At 48.9% G+C, this 25,957-nt stretch overlaps 1 long non-coding RNA gene across 2 annotated transcripts in view; it reads right to left on the reverse strand.

Moving 5' to 3' along the window:
- LOC110344250 (uncharacterized) overlaps positions 1-6,713 on the reverse strand; it is a 164,135-nt gene extending 157,422 nt beyond the window's left edge. Inside the window, exon 1 of one of the 2 annotated variants that reach the window (XR_015448686.1) lies at positions 6,629-6,713. This is a non-coding gene — a long non-coding RNA (uncharacterized LOC110344250). Of the gene's footprint in view, positions 1-1,657; positions 3,000-6,628 lie in introns of those variants that run through there. The other variant, XR_015448687.1, reaches the window with a different exon arrangement.
- Positions 6,714-25,957: the final 19,244 nt, after the last annotated feature.

Consider the following 25,957-nt stretch of genomic DNA (forward strand, 5'->3'; position numbering starts at 1 on the left):
TTTTTACCGGGGATCGAACTCAGGACCTTGCGCTTGCCAGGCAGGCGCAGTGCCACTGAGCTAAATCCCCAGCCCTCTAAAATGATTCTCTAGTATACACTATAGGTGACCATTTTTCCAGCCCCAGGTACATTTCCTCAAGTGCACCCCATGGCACCTTTGGGCCAGCACCACGGTCAGGCATTTAGTCATGGAGACCCACCCTTTAGGTACTGACTGATCTGTGTTCCAGGGAGGCTGCAAAGGTTATGCTGACTTGGCAAAATAACCTCAATCTCAGGGACTGAAATCGCAGTTCACTTCTTCCTCCCACTACAGAGCCACCATAGGTTGAGCTTGGGCTCCACACTCTTCTCTTTCCAAAGAGAAGCTGGCAGAACCTCTCTGTCTGGTCACAGGGCAGCAGGAAGGGGAGAGAGGATCAACACTAGGTCTTCAGATCATCCACATGTGAGTAGCGTGTAGCCCTTCCACTTACTTTCTCATGACCACAAGTCATGCAGCTGGGTCTAATCACAAGGGAACATGAGTGAGAGTCTATCTTCTGCCCAGCATGGGGAAAGCTGAATCTGTGTACGCCTATAGCATTCCTACATACTGTTTATGGAGGTATATGTAACTATTGAATTGAACCAGCAGGACTCATGGGTGTAATCAGAAAGTAATCTTACTGTTCCCTTTTAATGCTCCTTAAAATTTATTTGATTAGGCATATTCTTCCCTACCCCAGAATGGGTTTTTTAAGCAGTGCTAGTCAAATTATGTCCTCCAGTCAATTAATAATGTCTATCTTAGTGTAATCATCATAATTTTAAATTTTATTTGGTAATTCTTTTTATCGGGCAATTATTGCCATAATAATGCTACGTAATAAACCTCCCCAAAGCTCAGCAATACACAGAAATGAGCATCTACTTCTAGCTCAGAAGTCTGGGAGTCAGCTTGGTAAGTTTGCTGGTTCTGGTTGGGTTTAGGTGTGAGTGCTCCTTCTCGGATTTTGTTTGAGTGTTTTGTTTTGTTTTTGAGACAGTGTGTTGCTAAGTAGCTGTGACTGTCCCTGAACTTGCTATCTAGCCCAGGCTGCCCTAAAACTCATAATCCTTCTGCCTCAGCCTCCCATGTGCTGGAATTACAGGTATGCACCAGCACACCCAACTGAGCATTCATTCTTAAGAAACCAGTTTACCTGGCCATCGTCTAGCAATGGTGGCAGAAATGTGAGACAGTTCCCCCGTGCAAGCATATCTTAAGCCTCTGTTCACATGACAGCAGCTAACACCCTATCGGCAAGTCCCCCAGCCAAGCCCCATACCCACAGGGAAGGCGAAGAGAAGAGACAGTCACAAAATCAAAAGCCACTTTCCCACTGCACAGCTTCAGACCAGCCACAGCCAAGCCATCCAGTGAGGAAGGAGACTGCCTTCTCCTCCTCCTTACCAGGAAAATCCGCCCCTCCTTTCTACTCTTGCCAATCTTGGTTTCCAAACCTCCCAAGTCACAGAAGAAAGAGAGATAAAGAGCTAGGGATTTAGCCCAGTGGTTCCAGTGCCTGCCTGGAAAGCGCAAGGTCCCGAGTTCAATCTCCAGTACCAAAACAAACAAACAAACCAAAAAAAAAGAAAGAGAGATAAAAAGAAAGGATCCTGAGAGCTCCTACCTGACCAGTAGCGCCGTCAGTCTCTGGGCCATGACTCGAGGTCACTGTCATGGACACTCACAGGTCTGCCAGGTCTCCAGAGATCCTTGTGCTGTCCAGTGCACACCCTCACTGGCTGGCCGCTCTCTCCTTCCTTGACTCTGGGCATCTGGAAGGGCAGGAAGCCACAAAGAAGCCACCTCTCCCTACTATATCTTCAGAGCAGCTGGTCTTTAGTGGCCACCTTAGTCTCTCCAGAGAGGGTCTGACTCCAGGCCTGAGCAACCCTGTGTGCAGAGGGGAGGTAGGAGCCAGGCCCTCTGAGCCCCAATTCGGAGGATGGTGCCTGTGACCCAAAGCCCACCAGCAATAGCTGACACATAAAATCGCCTCGAATCGCAAATCCCTGACTCACGTGATCTCATGGCAGATGAGGGTTAAGGACTCAGCACCTCATCCTCCTTTGTAAATCCCTCACCAGGGACTTGCACCTCATCTATTGTCTGGGCGCTTCGATGGAGGCTTCCTTCCACTTGACAGACCTACTGTATGGACCCACAAATGCATTTAGTAATAGCATTAAAATATGACCAAGGGCTTTGGATTTAGCTCAGTGGTTTCACCGCCTGCTGCACAAGCTCAAGGACCCAAGTTCGATCCCTGGTACCAAAAAATAAAAATAAAATAAACTATGACCAAGAGATGGGGGCAGGAAGCACACACCTGTAATCCAAGTACTCTAGGAGGCTGAGGCAGGAGGATTGAAAGTTCTAGCTCAGTTTGGGCAGATTAGTGATTAGTGATTTAGGGAGACCCTGTCTCAAAATGAAAAATAAAAAAGGGCTGGGGATGATGTTCAGTGCCAGGGCTCTGAAGTTCAATCCCCAGCACCAGAGAGAGAGAGAGAGAGAGAGAGAGAGATCTTCCAACTTCTGGACCATTGCCATGCCCCTAGGGAGGGAACCAACAAGTAGAAGCCCATGAAGAGGGGCATAGATGGAGATATGAGGGGTCAGGGGCACTGGGGACTGAACTCAGGGCCTCATGTGCTTGCCACATGCTCTACCACTGTGCTACATCCCCAGCCTCAAGATGATAAATTTCATGTGTCAACTTGGCTGGGCCATGGAATCCTGAGATATCTCATTAAACTTTATTCTAGATGCTCTTGTGAGAGAATTTTTAGATGAGACTAATATTTACAGCAGCAGGCTTTGAGTAACCCAGACTGGCCCCTGCCATGGGGTGGGCCTCATCTGATCAGTTGAAGACTGGAATAGAATAGATGGGCTATGTTGCCAAGAGGCAATTCTGCCAGTGGAAAATCTTTGAATTTGAACCGCACCTCTTCCCTGGTCATCAGCCTGCCTCCTGGCTTATCTTGAAGATTTTTAATTTGGTAGCTTGGCTGCACATTTACAGAGGCCAATTCTTAAATAGATAGATAGACAGACACACAGACAGACAAATAGAACTAGACAAAGGATGAATGATGAAAGGGAGGGAGGGAGGGATGGAGGGATACATACACCTATGAACTTGCCCTGTATTTTCTGTCTCTCTAGGGAAGGCTGACTAACACAAGGACTTAACTACAGATGGCCAAGGTGGAACAAGATGAATATCACATCTTGTACAAGTTTTCTTTTTCCTTTTCTGTTAAACCCTACATACACAGTTCCTGCCTTTTGCCACAGTGCATTTTATCCTTAGGTCAGGTTATGTTTCTCTTGGCCAATGGCTGCTTTGAGACAAATGCATTCCTGGAAACCACACTGTAAATCCAATTGTCATAAAGCAACTTGGGCTTTCCCATGAAAACAATGTTACACTGAATGATAACAGCAGGGGTAGTGCCCTGCCTTGCACAGGACTTTAGTAGTGCAGAGAGGACTCTCACATCCACTGTTGCATTTAGCCCTGGCAGGCTCACAATATGTTCTCTTCATTGTATAGGAGAAACTGAGGCTCAAAGAAGCACTTTACTAGCATCACACACTCCTAAGGGACTGAATCGGGACCCACTCTCTAACCTCATAAGGTCTCAGCTTCCATCAAATCATACACACAATGAAAAATGCAGCCAAATGCAAAGACTCTAGAATGCTAAGCCTCCATGATTGTTTAAAAATTATAAGACTGTGCTCTTAAGTCACATAAAAGAGGAAAATGAGCATATTGATTGCTCAAGAGACCCTTAAACTATAAAGCAACCATATAACACATAAATAATCAGCTCTGCCCACCACAAAGCTACTTACCTAAAACTATTGCACTTCACCACCATCCATCCTAAGCACTTAATGAGCAATCATGCACTCCTCTGAATGAACCACAACAGTGTATCGGACCCCCTGAATCCATGCACTTTTCTAGCCCTTTTGTTAACGCCCTTTGAGTTCCTTTGGTTTTCCTCAAAACAAAATTTAAATTCATAAACAAGGTCACTTGTATCAGTCTGGGTTAGGTAGGGGGACAAGCAATGTGGACATCACTTAAAGAAGGGCTGGGCTCGCTGGGTTCAGTGGTGCATACTTGTAATCCCAGCTATTCAGGAGGCTGAGGCAGGAGGTTAGCAGTTTCAAAACCAGCCTCAGCAACTTAGAGAAACTCTGTCTCAGAGAGAGAGAGAGAGAGAGAGAAAGGCCAAGGATGTAGCTCAGTGGTAAAGTGCTTGCACAGTACACATACATGAGGTCCTAGGTTCAATCCATGCCCAGCCTGGCAACGAAAACAAAGGAAGAGGAGGAGGAGGAGGAGGAGGAGGGGGAAGGCTGGCTTGCAGGCACCATGAAGTAGGCTCAGAAACATTGGCAGGGGGAGAGGTACCCACTAAAGTAGCCAGAAACCATGGCTGAGGCCTTCGTCCTCTCTGCAGGGCTGCTGTAGTGACTCCGGGGCCTGCCTGGCTCCCTCCCTCCTCCCTCTTCCCCCTCCCCACACCCTTGTCATCTCTGCAGATCCAGCCAGGGCCCAGGCCCTGGAATCTCCCTAGCCCTGACTGGCTGCAAACAAAGCTGTGCCTTGGGGACACAGCATGCCATGGTGTCAGCCTTGATATGTGACCCCTACTTTTTCCCACCACCCCCTGTAGACTTCACCAGCCCCCATGTGGAGGAAGTGGCTTTGATCGCCAACTTGTTCTGGTTCCCCAAGACCTGAGTGTGCTCCCAGCCCTCCACAGCCTGCCGTAGCCCTTGGACCTGCGACAAGGGTCACAGGTCATGTGTCCCAGCCTCCGGAACCCCAGCTCTGGAGAGCCCCTTGAAGCTAACGACCCATGGGCAACAAGCTATCGGTGTCCCTCAGGCCTTGGGGCTCATCCATCCCCACTTCCTGTGATATCATGAGCTGCGGCAGATCCCGGACCCAGGAAGAACCTGTGTTCCAAATTCATGCTCTGGGGTGCCTTAGACCAAAAATGCCTAGGCAATGACTTAGCAGAATACATGAGCCCCTGAGTGGCAGCAAGAGGGGAGAAAAGGGGTTCCAGTGGCTGGAGCTACAGAGACCTAAAAAGTATTCATACAAAAAGTACCCACCAGCTGCCGACCCAGGTTCAAGGGCTCAGAGAACAGAGCTGTCGGGTATCTCAGCAGCCTTTGGATTTTTTTTTTTTTTTTTTTTTTTTGGTACCAGGGATCAAACTCGGAACCTTGCGCTTGCGAGTTTCGAGGCAGGCACCGGAACCACTGAGCTAAATCCCTGGCCCCAGCCTCAGACTTTTATCCTGGAGGTCCGCATGGACCAAAGGACTGGGGAAGTCAGTACCTAGTGAACCAGGCTGTGAAGTCTAAGCTTGGCCTAATCTGTGCCTCTGAAAACATCATCACATATGCACACCTCTGAGCCCCCAACGTGCAAAGCCCACTGACCTCTAGTGTGGCTTTGTAACAACATCTCTGAGGATTTGGGGGGCTTTATATCTGCTTGTCAGCATTGTATATGGGCAGCAGTGAGTTCAGTGATTAGCAACTGGTGTCAAGTGTACGTTCAAAGCTAGCAGGTCTATTAGAAAAAATAATTCTACATCAGTGTTTCTCAAAGTGTGCCCCAGACCCTTGCACAATCTAGAATTGACCAAAGCATCAGCCTCCCCTGGAGGAGCCCTGACGGAGACTCTCGGGTGGGCTGGGCAACAAGCCCAAGTCATGTTTCATTCACACTAAATCCACAGTTCATGGCTGCATCCAGGATTCACCTCCTTCAGATAGCTCTGAAGAAGACCAGAGAGCTGGATCCCCCGCAGAGGGAAATTTAATTGGTCAGGGAGGGGCAGCCTGGTCCACACCCAGAGTGACTCACTGTGCCAGCAAGATGAGCTCACTGCATGGGAGTTGAAGAACTTTATGGAGCCTGTTTCAAAAATAGAGTGACTGGGCCAGGGATTTAGCTCAGTGGCTCAGCACCTGCCTCGAAAGTGCAAGGTCCAGAGTTCGATCCCCAGTACCAAAAAAAAAAAAAAAAAAAAAAAAAATAGAGTGACCAGCCAGGCATAGGTGCACGCCTATAATCCAGCACTTCGGAAGCTGAGGCAGGAGGGTTGTCATGAGTTCGAGGCCAGCCTAGGCTACATAGTGAGTTCAAAGCCAGTCTGCACTACATAGCAAGACCTTATCTCAAAACAAAACAAAAAAATAGAGTGACCAACTTGTGAGTTGGCCTAGTGCTTCCCTTATTTTAACACTCCAATTTCTGTGTTCCAGGAAGCCCCTCGGTCCTGGGAAAATGGGGACTATAGGTCGCCTGAGTACAGGATGGCATCCATGTGCAGTTAAAGATCAAGAGAGCACAAATGTGCTGTGTTAAGAGCAAAGCAAAGGGGCCAGGGATTTAGCTCAGTGGTTCCGGTGCCTGTCTCGCAACCACAAGTTCCTGAGTTCGATCCCTGGTACCAAAAAAAAGATTAAAAAAAGAACAAAGCAAAGGACAGAGCCTACTGTTTCCAGGTGCCCCCCACTCCCCGCCATTGCTCCCAGACAGAGGACTCACAGGGAATCGGATCTGCTGCAGGAAGGTGGCTGCTCCCCAGCGCTAGTCCTGATTTCCTGGTAGCTCACAAAGCATTTCCATGCTGGCCCAAAGTTTTTGTTTCCTGTTCCCTCCCATGCTATTTTTAGGGCACGAAGACATTTCCTGACTGGGTCTGTCCCACCCACCTTGGGTCCCTCCCAGCCTCTGCCACGGGGATGTATACAGGATGGGCCTGAAGTAGCTCATCTGGGGTCAGGAACCCTGGTGTCCAGAGGAGCACCTGAGCACCCAACAGGTAGTACTGCAGCTACCAAGTCCTACTGGGTGAGCTGTCCCCAGGGTAAGTGGCTTTTTAAAAAAACCTTGGAAGCCTTAAAGTAGTATGTTCCCTTTTCAGTTCCAAGTTCCTTAGATTTTTACACATCAGTCTGCAGCCTTAAAGGAGTGAATGTCCAAATAAGTGGGGGTCCATCTTTAGCCTCTTCCTTTTTTGTCCTGTCTTTTTTGCAGTGCTAGGGATCGAACTCAGGACCTCACACATGCTAGGCAAGCGCTCTCCCACTAAGCTACACCCCTAGCTCTGGCTCTCATTTTCTAATGCCTCAGTAGTCATCTATCTGTGCTTGTCTCATTAAAGCTCCCAGAAATCATAGAAGTGGCAAGGATCTCCATTTCGTGAGGTCAGCAACCCTAAACTAGATAAACAAGATACCCTAAGGCACACAGCAGACAGCCGTCCCCAAGCCCAGTCGGACCGGCTGAAAGCCTCTATGACAGTATTTCTCAGTCTTTTCCCCCATAATTCCCTTCCTAAGGAGGCTTTATAGACATTTTCCCCAATTCTCCCTCCTTCATGAAATTATAATACTCCAGATATATGGTACATCCAAGTAGGGACTGGAAGTGTACCTGCTTTAGGTACATAAAAAGACTCCATGTTTCAAGAACCCATTGTAGCTGAATGTGATGGCACACAAATGTAATCCCAGCTATTTGGAAGGCTGAGGCAGGAGAATCGCAAATTCAATGCCAGCCTGAGCAACTTAACAAACCCCTATCTCAAAATAATGTTTGAAGGGCCAGGGATTTAGCTCAGGGGTTCCGCTGCCTGCCTTGCCAGCACAAGGTCCTGAGTTATATCACCGGTACCAAAAAGGAAAAATGACAACAATAATAACGTTTGAATCCCTGGTACCACACACACACACAAAGAAGCAATTTCATCCCTTTCAAGTGCCTTTACTCTGGCTGAGAATGCCAGCAAGGTTTAAAGTCAGACTGCTTCGTTCCCCATATTGGTTTTGGGTGGAAAGGAAAACGTTTTCCCAAACTAATGTCTTCAGAACTCTAGTGGGCCAAGGTTGTCACCAAAAGGGCTCTATGTCCAAAGACACTTGGGAGTGAAGGCTGCAACACCTCCCACCTCTTGGAAAGTCATTTATCCAAGTATCTGAGGCACTACTTTACAAAGAAAACCTGTCTGTTACTTCCACGATAACACGGTCTAATCTAAGCTGGCTGCAGTATTGGTCTCTTCTTTTTCCATTCTCATCTCTCTCGCACTCTGATTTTGAAATGAGTGGCTATGAGTCGATATTATACATTTCTTTGAGCTAGTGTTTCCAGAACTTACTTTTGAAAATGCTATGGTGGGGAGAGTTGCTTTGTGTCCCAGGGGGCCGCAGCCCTGTTTGTTGGTCTTCGTGGGGAATGACTGGAACACACAGCTGACCCAGCCGTGCAGGGTGTTCCCACTGGGCACAGGCAGAAGCACCATGGTGATTCCATCAGACCCTTGCTTACTTAACAAAAATGTGCAGCCCACTTCACAGCAGAGCAGGGAGCTGCCACACCATGGTCCGCCTGGAAGCCAGGGCCTCCCAGCGACAGCCAGCTGCAGCCCCACCTGGCAGCCGCACAACACACAGCCCTGGAACAATCAGCAGAAGCCCCAGGTGCTCCCCAAGCCACTCTACCTGGTCTGTCACCTAGAAATCTCCTGCCTTGTCATCACTCTGCAGCCCAGTCTTGATCTAGAAAAGGTGACAAACCCGGTCCCTCCAGGGCTTTATAAAATCTGACCCCAGAGCCCACGCAGACCTGCTGACTTAGCGTTCCAGAGGCTCGGGTGTGAGTTCACGCGGACAGAGCTGGTTAAGACCCTCGTTTGTTGAGCCAGCCAGAGCCGCTAGAGGTTAAACGCCCCCAGACTTGGGCACTACGGCTCCCCCTGTGCAACCGTGCGGGAGCATTTATCGTGGCCTTGGCCTCTGGGGGGCAGTGTGGACCCTATTGGCCTTTGTCCCCGGTGCGGAACACAGTGGCAGGCACGTGCTGTTGCCCAGAGGCCGGAGGTACACATGAGTGAGGGGTCGTCTCAGGGCGGGCAGTCGCTCACCCATCGGGAAGCGGGATCAGCACGAACGCCGGAAGGACGCCCGCGCTGCACGCCTGATTAGTCGCACAGAGTTGCCCGAACCGTTCGGTTAATTCGGTTTAATCTCAAATCACCGCTTTGTTTGTTTTAAAAATCATTATTAGAAAAAACACAGCTGTCGGAGAGTGTGAAGTCCTCTAGTCACCCTGTCCCTGCTCCCGGCTCTGGCAGGGATGAAGTGTAAAGGGACTGTTCCACACAAAGGCCGCCTGACAGCCTCACTGATGGCACCGCTACCGCCATCCACGAGTGCCCCGAGAGCCACCACGGCCCCTCGGCTCAGGGTGTCCCCCTCGCAGCCCCCTGGGCGGTGGGCACCTGGGGAGTTATCGCTCCCCTTTATGCCTGAGAAGTTCAGAGGGAAACTCGCCTCCCGTGGCACGGAGGTGGGGGAGAGCCGGTGGGGACAAGAGGGAGGCCCAGGGAGCTGGGACGGGAGAAGGGAGGGCCAAGGAGAGAACGTGCCCAGCCCGCAGCTGTGGGTGAAACGCCCTGTCAGCTTCCACTCTCGGCCACCAGGTGGCGGCCCAGGGCCGTCTGATCCGACAGCGGCGCTCTGGCGCAGCTGCCCAGGGGGCAGCCAAAGGCCGCCGCCGCGGAAGCTGGAAGGCGGGAAAGGGCTGAGAAGGACGCCCCACTACACAAGTCACAACACACACCCCACAACACAGACCACACACACCGCAATGCACACGACGCACAGCACAGCACACACACAACACAGACCACAACACATATCCACACACGCTCCATAACACACACCACAATAGACAAGCCACATACCACAACTCACATATGACAACATCCAACACATACCACAACACACACAACACGGCACACACACCATAACACACACTATAACACACACATACCCACATCACACACAACATAAACACTACAACATGTACAACACACACCCCACAACACACACCACAGACTTACGCAACATTACACCCAACACACATACCACACATACACCACAACGTACACCCAGAACAACACTCCACACACCACACATGTATCCAACATCACATACCACACACATGCAACACCACACACACAAAGTGTGCTACCACACATACCCCCAATACACACACTCAGCATACGCGCACAACATGGTACACACAGCACAACACACCCGTCACCTGCAGGAGGCTGTTCACGTCCGAACACCACTTTGGGATGGCAGCTCCTGGATCCCAGCCCTTCTGACTTCTCTCCCCTCGCCCTAGGCGTCTGTGAATCCCCGGCTCCTCACCACCTCTCCCCACTGTGGGCCTTCTTGCTCCTTCCTGAGAGGGAAATCAACCTCCCAAAGTAGAAGAGAAGAAATAAAGAGAAAAAAGACAAGGAAAATTTTGATCATTATATTTTTAAAATTGTGGTTATAAGAAAAACTGTAGCTTCGGGACACAGAAGTTACTCGAGCATTTTTCACTTCCAGGAAACTCACTAAAAAATTCCTAAGAGTCTTAAAGAAAACAAGCCTATAAAGGGGACTCTCCAGCACCTTCCACCTGTGAATGGCGCTCCCTCCTGTGGACACATCCTCCAGAAAGTAGTGCACTGGGTGCAAACAAGTCTCAGAGTCTGCCGGGGCGGGGCCTGGGGGACACTGGGAACACATTCTAGAAACTTGAAGACACCAAAGGCCACAAAATACACCCAGTTCCAGGCCACGATAGCGCCCGCTCTCTCTCTCTCTCTCTCTCTCTCTCTCTCTCTCTCTCTCTCCTTGTAAAATTCTGCCTAATAAACTTATTCTGTCCCCTACTGACACACATTTTGAAAATTCTTTTTCTGTAACAAAAGCCAGAGAACCCACAACTCATCCCCTGTGTGGGTAAGTCAAGATCCCCCAGCTCCTTTTTAGGGGAGCTCCTGAGACCCCATGGGGACACCCCTGCTTCAAAGCACTTTCTGCTTTCCCATGCGCTATCTCACCTGCTTTCCCTTTTGCTGTCTCAACAATCCCAAGGCCACTATTATTACTTTGAGGAGGAGGAGGCAGAGACCCAGCCATCTGGAATTCCTAGCCCACTCATGAGGGGCAGGAGAGGCCAATTCTTCCAGCCCTGCCAGTGCCTTCCCCTCTATGTCCCCAGGTCACCAGCAGACGCCCCACAGTCTATTCTCCACCCCTCTCCTACACCAACACTCCACCCTCCCGCCCCACACCTGTCCCTTCAAAGCCCTGGTGTGATGGGAGGGACGGGGAGGGGAATCAAGCCTTCCCCAGGGAAAACCCACAGCCCCAAAGGCAAAGGGTGATCAGCCTGGGAACAGCAGGTAACTCAGACCCAAGGGCAGGTCCTGAGACTCTTTGCCTCTCAGGGCTTCCGCACTTTCCAGGAGCCCAGCCCCAGAGCCTTAAGGGCTTCAGGGTGCTCCCAGAACCCCACTCTGGGGACACCTGCTCCGGACATGAGTAGGCCTCTTTCAGGCTCAGTATTTAGCCCATGGCTTGGACCACCGGAGACAAGCCAGGTGCCCGGGGCACAGGTGTAACAAGTGAGGAAGGAAGGCCCTGCCCCGGCACAGTACCCTGCTGACTCTGGACCGCCCACCCCGCAGGGGTCCCCTGACTTCCCCACCTCCTCTCACCACCACCTTCTTCCTCTCCAGGATCCCAACACCTGTATTTTCTCATCTGAAAAACGGCAACGGAAAACCTCACACAGCCAATGCAGCGACCGAGTGAAATAACCCAGACGTTTCCAAACCTTCTGTAGCTCCCAAATCTGTTGTTGGTTCCTACTTATTTTATTTATTTTTGAAGTGTTTATGGAAGCAGTGTAGGTTCATAGCTAAAGTGTTCAGGAACTGTAAACATGACAGGAATGAGGGGTGCTCTGGTCAAAGTTCCTAGGGGTAGGGGAGGGGGAGGCAACAGAGCCCCTACTCTGAGGATCTCGAAAGTGGGAAAACTTCCTGATAGCACCTGAGAAACTAAAGCAGCCCTCAGCATTCAATGGCCCCACAATAATGGGCGGTCACACTCGGAATCCAAGCTCCAGGGTCCATCACTGATGAATGGATAAAGAAAATTGTGATATTTACACACAATAGAATATTATTCAGCTTTACAAAGGAAGGAAATTCTGACACATGTGCCACATGGATAAACCTTGAGGATATTGTGCTAAGTGAAATACTCCATTACAAAAGGAAAAATACTATGTAAGTCCACTTACAGGAGATATCTGAGCTATCTGAATCCATCAGCCTCAGTAATTGAAGGCAGAATGGTGGTCATGGGACAGGGGCGGGGCTGGGGGAGATGAGTCAGTTTAGTGGGAACAAAGTTTTGGTTTCACGCAATGAAAAGTTCTAGAGATCTGTTGCATAGCCAGATGAGTACATTTGACTCTGCTGAACTCCACACTTAAAAATGGATGCCAGGCGTGGTGACGCACACCTGCAATCCCAGCACTCTGGAGACTGAGACAGAAGGACCGCTGTGAGTTTCAGGTCAGCCTGGGCTCCATAGTAAGCAAGGCCAGCATAAACTACATAGTGAAACCCTGTCTCAAAAAAAAAAAAAAAAAAAATGGTGAGGATGAGCCAGAAGCAGCGATGCACACCTGTATGTAATCTCAGCTACTGGGGAAGCTGAGGCAGGGAGATCCCAAGTTGGAGGGCAGTCTGGGCAACTTAGCAAGACTCTGTTTCCAAATACAAAATAAAAAGGGCCGGAGATGTGGCTCAGTGGGAGCACCTGCCTAGCATAAGGGTTCACTCCTCGGTGACACACTTAACACATACACACACAATATGGTGAGGAAAGTAAATTTGATGTTACTTTTTTTACAACTAAAAATAAAGTGACACTACAAGAATGAATCCAAGTGAATGGTGGCCTGAGAGGGTGCTGGGTTCAAAATGTGGGATGGGGCAGCCAGGAACATTCCTCCCTCCCCTCCCCAAGGTTTCACCCAACTAAGACCAGGTTTCCACAAACAACCACGCCAGCTTCAAAGGCCAAAGTCACAGAGAGCCAAGTGGAGGAGGTGGAGGAGGGAGATTGTTTATGTGCTGTTTGGGAGAATTTATGAGCTCCAGCTCTATTCTGCGGGCTGCACTGCAGGCTGTTTCGAGAGCAGATGCTGACCCAGGCACCTCCAACACAGTCCAGGCCCTGGCTGCAGGGACCAGCCCAGTGCCAGGAACACTGCCCTGCTCCCCAACTGTGCAAAGCTAGGTCACACAACCAGGGCTCCCCAACACACTTGCAGTTCCAGCGTTTCTCAGAAGCGTCCTCCCCAGAAGTGCCAAAGACTATTGCCAGCCAGCACCCTCTGGCACCCGATCTTTGCCCCGGGCACCCTCGAGCTCTGCCTGTAGCTACTACCTTCAGATGTGAGCACAATCACCTGGATGGACATCAGCCGCACGTCCCTGCCAAGGAGGGAGCAGGGTGTACCTACCAGCAAGACAGGTGCCTACAGCATTTCTAACCCCTCAGGCAAACAGCTGGGTGGGAGTTGGAGAGGTAGGTGTGTCTGGGCAGACGATGCTGGAGATGGAGGCCAAGCCCCACGGCCACCAGCCCTGGCTCCACCACTTGACAAGAAAATGCTCCGGAGCTCGAGACAGAAATGGCAGGCTCTTGACACATTTACCTTTTCCAGTCCTCAGAACCACCCACAAAAGGAAGGGAGCTTATCTCCATCCCAGGAAACTGACCAGACACTGACTAGCTGCCCAAGGTCACTGGGAAGGAGGGAAAGAGGAGGGATGGGAATCAATCGATCCGCACACTGATGCCTCCCCGCACGGCTCAGGCTCAGCTCCTAAAGACCATCCTCCCAAACCAACCCCCGGCACTGAAAAGCCTTATGCCATCCTCTCAGCCAAGCCCAAAGCACCTGTCCCTAGGTCCCTTCGTTCCCCAATTGCCCACCTCCTGCTGGCTTCCAGGCCAGTCCCACCCTTCATTCCATCTGCATGAACTGTAGTTAACTTTTAGTTCTCAATGAGCTTTTCCTTCTGCCTCGCTAGCCACAGATCACCCCAGGCTTTGGGAAAAATGGACCTCACACTCTGCCTCTGTGTCCTGGCCTGCTGGACCCTTTCTCCTACTCCAGCTCTGAGTTTTCCGTAATCCTTCCTCTTTATTTTCCCTTCCCTCAGCGTCCCTTGGAATTGTTTTGTCATCCTGGTCAGAGTGTCCCAACTAGGAACACACGTATTCTCCTGGACCTCTCAAACACAAAAACAACAGCACAGCCACCCCAAACAAAAGGAACAATGTTGGAGCCTGGGATGGAGTCAGGTCTAATTCCAGGAACGGAGTTGGGGAGGGACATTCCTGGGCTGGGGCCAGAGAGTGGGGTTATCTCCCTGATTTCTCTTAAAAGTGCTTGCTTCACTTCAAAGGAGCTTTTAGTGATGGGCTCTGGCAGTCAGAGCCTGTCCAGTGGGCAGCAGTAAAAGCGTGAGAAGGAGCAGAAGTGGGCCCGCCCACCACAGAGCCAGATTGTCAGGGCAGATTCCAGAGAGATTTACGGTCCTGACTCTGAGTCCTGCCTCTTCCAGGTGGCCTCTTCTATGGCAAAGGGAGAAACAGAGGCAGCTGACAGGTGGTGTCCAGTGCTGTGGAGTGGTAAGACTCCGGACCACCCTGATTTCTGCTCCCACTGTGGCCCCCACCATGTTTCCTACCTCAATTCACGGCTGAAGGGGTAGTGCTGGGACAAGGGCCTTTCAGGGAGACCCTGTGTCCAACAGGGTCAGTGTAGAATTCCAGAGGGTGGGACTCCATGGCATGCACCTGTAATCCCAGCTACTCAGGAGGCTGAGACAAGAGGATCATCGGAGCCCATGAGTTTGAGGCCAGCCTGGGCAACTTAGCAAGAGCCTGTCTCAAAAAAGAAAGAAAGAAAACTCCACACACCTCACAGGGCCTGCACTTTGGGCCAAGTCTCAAGGAGAAAATAGAAAGGGTACAGCTGGCGGCGGTGGTGCACGTCTGCCATCTTAGCTACCTCGGAGCCCGAGGCAGGAGGATCACAAGTTCAAGGCCTGTCTGTCGACTTGGTGAGACTGTCTTAAGAAGTGTGGGGGGGGGGGTGCTGAGGGTGCAGCCTCAGTCCCCAGTGCCACACAGCAAAAAGAAAAGGAGTCACAGACTGCCTTTAGTGAGCACCACACTGGGGTTCTGCTTTACACCAAGGTGTTTTTCCCCTCAAAGCCTTTTGGCCACCTGTGAGGTAGGGGTTGTACCATCTTTCCAAATTAATAAAGTAACTCAATACCACTAATCACTAGGAAAATGCAAGCTCAAATCACAATGAGATACCACCTCACACTCAATAGGATGGCTACTGCCAAAAAAAAAAAAAGCAGTATTTAGGAGGATGTGAGGAAATTGGAACCCAGGTGCACTGTTGGTAGGAGGGTAAAATGCAGCTGCTGTGAAAAAACAGCAGAGTGATTTCTCAAAAAACTAAAAATTGCAAGAATATGCTTGACTTCAGAAGTTTACATACCAAATCATGGTTTATGATCAGTAAATAGAGCAAATTTTCTCTTAATAAAAAATAGAATAACCATATGGTGAAGCACTTCCACTTCTGTGTAATACCAAAGAACCAAAAGCAGGGACTTGGAAAGACATGTGTGTCCATGTTCATACGAAGCATGTTCATATGAACCATACAATAGCAGCAACCCAAGTGTCCTTCAACGAATGATGAACTATCAAAATGTGGAAAAAGTGCTGAGTGGTAGAGCATGTGCTTAGCATGCCTGAGGCCCAGAGTTCAACACCCCCAGTACCAAAAAGAAACCCGAAAGGAAACAAAAATGTGTTGGATGTACATCATGGAATATTATTAAGCTCCTAAAAGGAAGAAAATTCTGAAGCATGCTATGACGTGAATGAAATTTGGGGGCACATACTAAGTGAAATAAGGAAGTCACAAAAAGACAAAAAGGTACTGTTTGATTCTAGGGATAGTAGGTAACTGGAGCAGTCAAATTCACAACACAGAAAGCAGCAAGGTGCTTGTCAGGGCCTCTAGAGAGGAGGGAACAAGAAGGCATTGTTTAATGGGCAGTTTCAGTTTTGCAAGAGGAAGCGTTCTGGGAAGGATGGTGATGATGGATGACCAGTACTTAATGGCACTAAACTGTACACATAAAGATGACAGAGATCAAGCTGGGCACCATGGTGCACACCCATAATCCCAGCACTGAGGGAGGCTGACAGAGAAGGATCATAAATTTGAGTCCTTACTAGACAACTTAGTGAGACTCCCTCCATCAACCAGTCAGTCAATTAATAGGACTGGAGATACTTCTTAGTGGTAGAGCACCCAGGGATCCAGTCCCCAGCACTGCCAAAATATATATAGGGCAGCCTGAGTCCTCTATGGGTGTAGCAACAGAGGGTTTTAAACCAGGGGTACTGTGATTGGATTTTGTTTTAGAAGTAACTCCGGGGCCAGGTGTGGTATACACACCTGTAATCCCAGCTACTTAGGAGGCCAGCAAGTTTGAGGCCAGCCTGGGCAACTCATCAAGGCCTTGTTTCAAAATAAACAAAATAAAAAGGGCAGGAGATGGAATTCAGCGGTATGGAGCTTGCCTAGCATGAGAGAGGTCCTGGGTTGGCTCTCCAGCACTGTAGAGAGAGGAAGGGGTGGGGGAGAACTCAAGAGTGTGGCTCTTAATTTATCCTTCAGAGGCCAGCAAACCCCTGCTGTAATGGGTGGGCTCAGGGCCCCAATGGGAGCTTCCAGAGTGTCCAGGATCCAGGCATTACAGCACACGAACTGCACCCCATCTCTGTGCTCCGAGGGCATGCTAACATTTCCATAGGGATGCCCTTAACAGGAGGGCTTGGAGAAGCAGCCCAACCCTGAGGAGCTGGGCCACGCTCTGATCCAGCGCTGCGGGTGAGACTCACCTTGCCCACCCAGCCCTCCATGTCCGCCATCTATAACACAGAGTCATGGAAAGGATTCTCCAGATTGCCTGTCTCTGATAAATTATGACTTTAGGAGCCAGGGTAGAAGGGACACACTAGATGCTTTTCCCCCAAAGAGTGGAGTATTTTTATCCTCCTAAGCAGCTCAACAGTGTCAGGAGCTGATCACAGCAGACAGCTGAGTACAGAGACCAAGGTTTGAAGGTCTGAGTCTCTGACAACCACAGAGAGAACCCAGGTGTTCCAATTCCCCCAAAGCAGCCCAGGGTTCCCAGGGTCAGCTGCGTCCCGAGACAGGAGCCTGTCTGGCTACAGCCCCGTGGCCATTGCACCTGCTGTCACCGAGGGCCCAGAGACTCCTGAACTCCATCAGCTCCTGCCCTGACACAACATCTCCCTATATCTGCCTGACTTGTCAGAGCTGGGCGGGGAGAGGGAGGCCGCCCTTGACCACCAGGACGGGTGAGAGCAACCCGGTTCTGGTTAGGAGGTGTGGGTGAAGACCCCTCCGGACTCTCGCTCTTCTCCGAACTACAGTGCGCCCTGCCTCTGGGCTGACTGCGCCATCCTGGCCATCCTGCCATCTTTCTCTGGAGGCCCCTCCCCACTCCCCTCATGGGGCTCAGCCCTGTCCCTCCAGGCTGATCCGTCTGCGGCCTAACCCAGCCAACTGCCTGCACCACCCCTGTAGCCCTGACTCGCTGACTGCAGCTTGACGGATGTCAAATTACTGATTCCCTTCCCCAAACTGGCTCCCTGTCTCCCTCAAAGACACCCAGCACCTCTGACTTTATGTGACAGGTCACAACACGCTATCTGTTCCAATGTCAGCCATCCTCTCCTCACCCTCCTACCACAGGACCCTTACTTAGCCTTTTGACCTGCATTACTACAGTGTGTCTCAATGGCCCCTGGTTTCCAAACCATCCCCACACTGACCACCAAGAGTATTTTCCAAGACATAGATATGCTCACGCTACTCTCTTCCCCTTCTCTCTCTCAGTTCCCCAGGAACTTCAACCCCTTCATAACCCGACCTCGCCCACCTTGCAGCATCTGCTCTCTCCACCTCCAAAGAGCTCTGCTCTTCAGAACATCCATATCAGCTCTTTCTGAAACACACCATGCGGTCAAGGCACTTTTCCCATGCTGTTCCTACAAATGCCTATGCCGATACAGACCGAGTTTGGCAAGGGGAATCAGTCCACCCAGCATCAGGGCCCAGTACCAGCCACATGGATGCATTTGGGTTCCAAGTCATCATTTCCTACCTCACCTCGATGTGCTGGGTTTGCCCCCCAGACCACCCCTGCATCTGGGTGTGGAAGCCAGGGCCACCTTGCTACCTTCCTAGGGATACCCAATCCAGAGAACATCACCTGGCTTGCACAGAACTGGAGAGGGAGGCTGGGGGAACATGCCGTTGGAATTCCAGGGCTCCTAACCAGCACCATTTGACATCATCCCCCAAGTTGTACCAGGAACAGGGAGCCCATAAGAACACTGGAAGTTTCTCTAACTAAACAACAGAGTACTGGGTACGAGGCAGCTCCAGACGCAGCCCACGGCTAGCAGCTGGCGAGGGTGCGGGGCTCGGCCTTTATCATCATGTCAGCCGAGCCAGGGGCCAGGCCTCCTCAGTGCTACCCTGGGCGGAGGAAGGAGGGTCGGAGGAAGTGCAGGGATGATGGAGTGCTGTCTCTAGCTCGGTCAATTAAGAAGGAGTTAAAAGGGCCTTCGTGTTATTCCACTTATGAGAGGAATGTGGCTTGGGGCCTTGGTTCCCAGTACCTGCTCTCAACCTCTGGTCGTGGCTCCCCTGATAAGGGTGCTCAGGAGTGAGGCTCTGTCTCTGGGAAAGCTTTCCCTAGCTATGTGCTCCCCCAACAGGCCCCCCGGGCCTCTCTGCACGTCCCAGTCTGTCTGCTCTGCATTCTATTTATTCTATATTCTCTAAGATGTGACTGAGTCTCGCATCCCCATCCCGGGAAGATGTGGCCACAGGAGCCGTGAGGTTTGAATGGACAACCGTGCTACATCAGCACCAGGGCTCATGATAGCATTCATGCCCAGCATTAGTGTGGGGACAAATGGTTCTGTGGAAAGACCAGTGGCCCAAGGTCCTAAGCCCTGTGAGCTAGACAAGGTCACTTTCTCTCTCTCAGGCTGGTTTTCCTGACTCTAAACTTGAGCTATACAAGAGAGCTGTCTTGAGCTCACTGCAGGGTGTGCCTGGTGGGACCTCTTCCTTGTTCTGGAGGTCAGGAAGTGCACAGCTGAGCATGTCAGAATGGGGGACCATCTGACCTTGCACCTCAAGTACCCAAAGCTGCCTCCAAGCTGCTCCCCAGCTCCTTTCTCTAGTCCATCCTGTGGGGGCCCAGCCCGGGCTTCCATTTCTCCTCTTAGCCGAGGCTGATTTCATCCTCACCTCACACTTAACAAGCCCTCCAGCCTCTGAGTGCAGACGGAAGCAAAGTCTTGTGTCCCCAAGGTCTTGAGATCCATGAGACAGTCCAAGAACCCCGCTAAAACCAAGACCAGAGCATCGCACAGCTGGTGCCTGAGCATCACTCAGAGGCTGGGCTTCCAACCCTATGGGCGCCCCTGTCCCAGACTCTGCTTTCCTGCCTCCTTACAGTACCCCGCCTGTGCCCCAGGCCTCGCCCACAGCCCCTTCTCACAATTCTGTGTGTGTCTTTGCTGCCAACACCACAGACCCTCACACCCAGGCACGTGAAGACCAACCTTGGGGTGGACAGAGGATTCTTTGCCTCAAAGGCATCCTTGTGTTGCTGTGTCCAGGGGTGGTAGGAGGAGGTGATGGTCATCCAGGGAAAGGAGGAATGAGCAAAACTAGCCCCTGTGACTTTCTCTACCAGGCTCACAGCATGGAGACCGCGGGGAGTCACATGACTGGACCAGGGATGGTTGGTAGGAAGGAAAAATGAGGATGTCTCCCTCCACTCTGTGGTGGCACGAGTTTGCAGGCACGCCACCAGCACAGAATGGTCGTGTCATGTGTTTGCCAGTAATCCCTTCTCGGCGTAATTTACCTCTCCAAAGCACATAAGACTCTAACAGTCACAGTACTTCTCCAACTGCAGCCCACCTCTTGCCTTCACCCTAGAAAGTATCTAATAAAAAAGGTATCTCTTATTCATTTATAAGACTCCTAAATCATAGTGAAGGGGCTTGACCTCAATGATAAAAACTTGAAATTCAAGCAAAGATTCAATGCCTCTCAACTAGATACAGTGCAGAGTTTTTAAATCTTTCTAAACCAGGCTACCATGATCCTCAATATGGCTAGTTAGTTTTCTAAATTCCTAGGTACAGTAGGAAACTTAAAGGACGTGGGTTAGGAGCAAGAGGGAAAGCAGTACCTGAGCAATCCCGACTCTCAGAGACAATTGCAAATAGCTATGTAAGTTGGTACCATAAGTTTTAGAAAGAAAAATAAAATCTTTCCCTAGTGGAACATTAGAGCAAGATGGGATTTGCCTTCAAATTCTGGATCTTAAAGGTTGATATCATAAAGAATGATAGTCCAAATGAATTTTGGGATTGTTTTCTCAAGGTCCGTGAAGTATGGTGCTGGTATTTCAATTGGGATTGCATTGAATCTATACAGCAGTTAAGGAAGTATGGCCATTTGCACTAGGTTGATCTTTCCTACCCAGGAGCAGGGGATGTCTTTCCATTTTCTGATATCATCTTCAATCTCTCTTTTCAGAGTGCAATAGTTTTCAGAGAAGAGGTCTTTGATTTCTTTTGTTAGGTTGATTCCTAAGTATTTCAGTTTTTTGGCTGCTATTGTGAGAGGAATTGTTTGCTCTATTTCTCTCTCAGTGAGTCTGTTGTTCTTGTAGAGGAAAGGTACTGATTTTTGTGTGTTCAACTTGTATCCAGCTACTTTACTGAATTTGGTTATTAAGAGAAGCAGTAGAGCAAAAGCAATTCTAGGTAACAGAGGCATGGCAAGGGGTATCACAACCCCCAACTTGGAACTATACTACAAAGCTACTGTGATTAAAAACAGCATGGTACTGGCAAAGAAACAGACCTGAGGACCAGTGGAACAGATTAGAAGATGCAGAAACAACTCCAGACACACTCAGCCACCTCATCTTTGACAAAGGAGCCAAACACCCTCACTGGAGGAAAGATAGCCTCTTTAACAAATGGTGCTGGAAAATTTGGGTTTCAACTTGCCAAAGATTAAAACTAGACCTATATCTCTCTCCATGCACTGAACTAAAATCAAAATGAATTAAAGATCTAAATATTAAAACAGAAACGCCGAAATAGCTGGAACAGACGTTAGGTAGAACTCTTGAAGATATTGGTGTAAGAAAAAATTTTATGAACAAAACCTCAGTTGCCCGTGAACTAGCACAAACAATCAGCAAGTGGGATCTTTTCTTATTTAAAAACTTCTGTACAGCAAGAGAAACTCCCTACAGTGTGAAGAGACAACCCACAATGTGGGAAAATTTTTTCACCTGCTGTTCCTCAAAAGCCTACTATCTAGAATCTATAAAGAACTTAAAAACATCAGACCTCCCAAATTTAAAGACCCAATCCAAAAATGAGCAGCTGAAATGAACAGAAATTTCTCAGACAAAGAAGTAGAAATGGCAAATAAACATATGAAAAAATGTTCAACATGACTGGTCATTCGAGAGATGCAAATGAAAACAATGCTGAGATTGCACCTCACCCCAGAAAGAATGGCTGCTATCATGAAATCAACCAATAACTATTGCTGGCAGGGCTGTGGGGAAAGAGGTACATTGCTCAACTGCTGGTGAGAGTGTAGACTGGTGCAATCACTGTGGAAATCAGTATGGAGATACCTCAAAGAACTAGGACTGGAAGTCCCATTTGACCCCGCTATTCCACTGCTGGGGATCTTCCCCAAAGAATTAAAAGAATCATACCACAGTGATATATGTGCACCCATGTTCATAGCAGCACAGTTTGTAACAGCTAAAACTTGGAAACAGCCCAAATGCCCATCAACTGGAGACTGGATCAAGAAAATGTGGTTTTCTTACAAAATGGAGTACTACTCAGCCATAAAAAATGAGAAATTAGAGACAGGTATAGCTAAATGGATGCACATTGAGGAGATACTCTTAAGTGAAATATACAGGACACACATGTGTAAATACCGAATAGTTTCTCTAGTGTGAGAAACTGAAAGTGTAAATAAGGACTAAAAGGTATAATAGGTAATGTGAAATAGGAAGAAAAGGGGCAAAGGGGAAAGGGAAGTGGGAGGGGTAGGGGAAAGGAAAGAAGGAAATGGAATCAATATGAGAAAATGTAAAAATGGAAGCAAACACTTTGTAAATAGGGAGGGATGGAGGGGTTGAAGGGAGGGCAGGGGAAGGGGGAAAAAATAAGAACCAAGAAAGATTATGTACAGGTGCAAATTAAGAAAACTTTAAAAATTAAAATGGGAAAAAAGAAGAATGATCTCCCACAAGTCCACGGTATTTTTCTAAGGGACACAGTCCCTCAGTTCAGGGGCCCATAGGCCTAAGCCAGGGGAACATTTCCCACGTCCTCATGCACACCCAGAGACTGTCCCACCTGCTGCAGCCAGGAATTCCTTCTCCAAGCAGCCTTGACTGCCTGCCAAACGCCTTCGCCTGAACCTGATGGTCAGAATGCACAGGGAGGTATTTTTTAATTTAGCTAGTTTTCTGTTTCTTTGTTCTTCCCTGTGCCTCATTATCTTGAGAGGTCTTTAATAACTAAGTGGGCCTGGAACATTCCTCTTCTGCTTCTCCCACATGGGCTTTTGCCACTCCCACGCTGTGGAGGAGGGCGGCTGAGTCTGGAGCTGGTGCTGACTTAGGTGTCTCCCAGGTGATAAACAGGGAGAGAGAGTCCTGAAGCCTCCGGGAAATGCGATTTGCAGCAGAAAACAAGGAGCTCTGTCCACCAATGCTTTCACCCCATCCTCCACACGTTTGACACCCACATATAACACGTCTACACACACGCGTCCTCCAGCCAGGAAGCCCATAGTCATTGTATGCCAAGAGTTGTTAGGTTATTAGAGTTTTGGAGGGTCAGGGTGCTCTCGTTTACAAAACATCAAATCAGGCATTGTCCCACAACTCACTATGTTGCTAGGAAACCACGCAGCCAACAGGATATTACTTATACAGTATGATTAGGGAGGCCCAGCTGCTCAGCATGCAGGTGGCAGCTATAGAATAGTCCACATCTCCAAAGTGCTTCTCAAAGCATCAGGTTTCCTGTCACTCCAGGGGGAATGAAGGGGAGTTGGTGTACAAGGCCACAGATGGGAGCACTGTGCTGGGAATGAGGCACCAGTGCAGAAGCCAGTCCCCTACAGAGGGACCCACAGCCAGACACCACAGCAGCTGAATCTGCTAAGGCACCACAAGGTGCCATCTCTCAGAGGGGCATCACACTCAAGGTGGTGCTCAGCTGTCTTCTGCAGGAGGTTGCAGCATGGCTAGCCACACAGACCTGTGCCCTCTGCAGCCAGCAGACTGTCGCAGAGAACACAGATCTGGAGAGCCAATGAGGTTGCAGAGCAAGCAGAGCCAGGTCAAAAGGCATCCCATGCTGACAGGAGAGTTTAGATTTCACTTGCTCTAACACTGGACTTCCGGCAAGGATTTTAGAGCACAGCAATATTCTGGAAATGGTTAAAAGCTCAGTGCCCAGAGCAGATGCCTGGGTTCAAAGCCTACTTCTGCCACTTACTTGCAATGTGACCTTGGGAAAGATACTTAACCTCTCCACCTCTCCACATCTCGGGGTTTTTGTTTTGCTTTTTGGAGTTGTTTTGGGGTTTTTTGTTTTATTTGTTTGTTTTGCAGTACTGGAGATTGAACCAGAGAATGTTGAGCTATGTCCCTCACTCTTTTTTTTTTTTGAGATAGCAAGTCTCTCTAAATTGCCCAAGTTGGCCTTGAACTTTTGATCCTCCTGCCTCAGCCTCCTGAGTTACTGGGATTACAGGCGTGTGTCACCATACTCAGCTCACATCTCAGTTTTGTTATCAGTTCAGCAGGATAACATTTTCATCAATTATAAAATACACAGTGTTTTGGTTTTGGTTTTAACATTTTAACATGTCTAACGTCATTTTAGAATCATTGGCTGGGAGCCATAATGATCTAGTTGTCATCACTTACACATGCAAATCAAAAAATTGCAAAACCTAGCCAGATGTGGTTGCACACATTTTTAATCCCAGCAACTCAGGAGACTGGGGCAGGAGGGTTACAAGTTCAAGGCCATCACAGGCAATTTAGTGAGAAGCTCTCAAAATAAAAAATAAAAAGGTCTGGGCCTGTGGCTCAGTGGTAGAGTGTCCCTGGGTTCAATCTCTAGTACAGAAAAAATAATAAATTTTAAAAATTAAAAAAAGGAGGCTGGGGGCGTAGCTCAGTGGCACAGCACCTGCCTGGCAAGTGCAAGGTCCTGAGTTTGATCCCCAGTATCAAAAAGAATAAAAAATTTTTAAAAAGATCTAACTGGATGTGATGACTCATGTCTATAATCCCAGCACTCAGGAGGCTGAGGCAGGAGGATTGGTGCAATTTTGAGGCCAGCCTGACTATATAGTGACTTCAAGGCCAGCCTGAACTACATAGAAAGACACCATCTCAAACATAAATAAATAAATAAATTTTTAATAAAAAGTTCTGTGGATGCAGCACATAACTAAAGCACTTGCTTAGCATGGCCCTGGATTTAATCCCCACTATCACAAAAACAAAACAAAAAGATCACAGAATCAGAGGCTAGCACTATAGCTCAGTTGTAGAGTACTTACCCATGGTGTGCTCGAAGCCATGGGTTTGATCACGGAAACTGCACACACAAAAAATGCCTAGACTTACTTTTTAATTTTTTTTTTTTTGGTACCGGGGATCGAACTCGGGTCCTTGCGCTTGTGCAGAAGGCGGTGAAACCACTGAGCTAAATCCCCAGCCCCTAACTTTTTAAATTTATAAACTTATTTCATATGCACAAGGTCTATCTATGATTTTTGACAATTCATGTCTAAACAAGTCTAACCAGCTCTTTCATTAAACATAAAATAAAAGCTAAGTGGCAAAGTATTGTGTCACAGTTTTCCTTTCTTACTTTTATAAAACCAAGGTGCATCTTACAATTGGTGGCCCCTTTCTTACAGTTAGTGAAATATGGTTATAACCATACATGCCTCATAAGATTGTTAGGATTAAATGAGTTAATACTTATGAATTACTCAGGATGGCGCCTGGCATATAACAATCCCAATATGCACACTGTCAAAATAAATGGTATTTAATCCCACTGAAACAGAAAGATTACTGTGAGTTCCAGGCCAGCCTGGGCTACATATCAAGATCCTGTCTCAAAATAATAATAACAAAGTTAAAATGGTATTAAAAAATGGAATATGACTTTCACTTTAGAAACATTCCTGTCAGTGGGGACCCAGGGCAGGAGATCCCTGCAGTTGTGGTTGAGAGACAGTGAAAGTCCCAGTTAACTGTGGCCATGAGGACAGATGGAAGTGATGGGTAGAAGGAAATAGTTTGGCAGACAGATCGTCACATATCTGTTGCTGGGTGTGTGTGTATGAGGAAGAGGATGGAGATAAAAGCCATAGAAAACTCTGATTCTCTCTGTTTTTACTTGGGCCTCTCAGCTATCCAGGAGAGCTGGGCTGCGTGGGATGCATTTGCTTCCTCAATATTTTGTGAGCCATTTTTCCTGGTCTCTTATTGTTTCAGATTTTCTCCCCCTCCTGTTGCTCTGTCTCAATGTTTCTTGTACCTACTGCCCTTCTCTGGCCTTCTCTGCCCCTCTCTGCCCTCCTCCAGGCCCCAGGAGCCCAGACCTGGCTCCACGGTGCACAGTGGGCTTCGGTCACGAGAGTCAATCCTCCAAAGTTCTCTTCTGACTGTCCAGGGCTTCACACCCCCACCCA

This window comes from Heterocephalus glaber, unplaced genomic scaffold, assembly GCF_053883595.1.
Source record: "Heterocephalus glaber isolate CG9 unplaced genomic scaffold, H.glaber_assembly_v1.0 deba00000546, whole genome shotgun sequence".
In the NCBI taxonomy this organism is placed as follows: domain Eukaryota; kingdom Metazoa; phylum Chordata; class Mammalia; order Rodentia; family Bathyergidae; genus Heterocephalus; species Heterocephalus glaber.